Here is a 1,201-nt window from a genome sequence, read left to right as displayed (position 1 = left end):
TACCGACTAACGGAGCCAAACAGCAGAACCGCCACACACCAGCCAGATATACAAATCCATGGGTGATGTGTGCAGTACATGTAACTGGCGATGAGCTCAACCAAAGTAGAGCCGACAATCGCACAGCATGCAATCATGATGCATGATACTGAACATGGCAATCTCATGAATAACATGGCATGACCCATATAAATAGATACAAAGTGTGTACCACAAGAAGACGTATCAAATAGAAGGTACACAAATCGAAGAGGGTATCAAATAAACCCTAGATCCAGAATATAACAGAGCATGTGGTTAGGTCACTACCTAAGGCATATGTGATCAGGTAGACAATATGCAGTGCAGAATAAATAAACAAACAACATGTACTAATCATGTAGTGACCAACCGAAATAAACAGGTAACACAATTACTGTTATATGTTAAACATATTATCATGCATATCAAAAGACATAAGTCAAAGTACCCGCCTCCAATCGAAATGGTCCAACTCGGACGTCGAGATGCTCGTCTCGAATCAAAGTCCTGTGTTAAATCGCACAGTTTAGCTAATTTAATTATAAACAAATAGCTAAACAAATTTCTAACCCACTAACCAGTTAGGGTTAGTTTCGTTAACCCCAATTACACCATTACATAACTTCCAAACCTAATTATTAATTATTGCTAACTCAACTAGCAATAATCTACCACAAATATCAAAACCCTAATCCTTACCTTAATTCAACAGGCAGGAAAGGTGCTGTCGATTGCTACAAAAAGTGGCTGCCGGAATAGGGCAACTCTAATATCGCCGATCTGTTGTACCAAGGATCTGTAAAACCAAAAGGTACCGATCTAATGTTATGATCAACAGTAGCTATAGAACAAGAACAGAACACTAGATCACGACCTAAACCCTCACCTTTCTGTCACAATACCGTATCACCACTGCTCTGAGGACTTGTATGACTTCCTATGCTTTTAGGCTATTTGAAGCAAAGTTAACCACTGATGGGTCTCGGCCAAGTAGGGTTTAAATGACCTAGAGGCCTTAGAATTGAAACCAATTGAGTTAAAAATGCTTCTTATGGAAATATGATAATGTGTTGATTGTGTCACATGCTTGTATAATTTTTCCATGACCTAAATGGACCATTGTAGGTCTCGGCCATGAAGGGATAGATGCCCTAGAAACCCTAGAACAAAATTTAAATAT

The 1,201-nt window shown here is 38.9% G+C and overlaps 1 long non-coding RNA gene across 1 annotated transcript; it reads right to left on the bottom strand.

Moving 5' to 3' along the window:
• Nucleotides 1-468: 468 nt before the first annotated feature.
• Nucleotides 469-944, bottom strand: LOC122031029. The gene is made up of 3 exons (XR_006125708.1): nucleotides 908-944; nucleotides 721-817; nucleotides 469-528 (listed from the first exon to the last, which is right to left on the bottom strand). It is a non-coding gene; the product is annotated as an uncharacterized LOC122031029 (long non-coding RNA).
• Between the last annotated feature and the right edge of the window lie 257 nt (nucleotides 945-1,201).

The sequence above is a fragment of the Zingiber officinale genome, chromosome 11A, assembly GCF_018446385.1.
Source record: "Zingiber officinale cultivar Zhangliang chromosome 11A, Zo_v1.1, whole genome shotgun sequence".
Classification (NCBI taxonomy): Eukaryota; Viridiplantae; Streptophyta; class Magnoliopsida; order Zingiberales; family Zingiberaceae; genus Zingiber; species Zingiber officinale.
The sequence above is the reverse complement of the archived record's forward strand: the minus strand, read 5'-3'. Positions and strand labels throughout refer to the sequence as shown.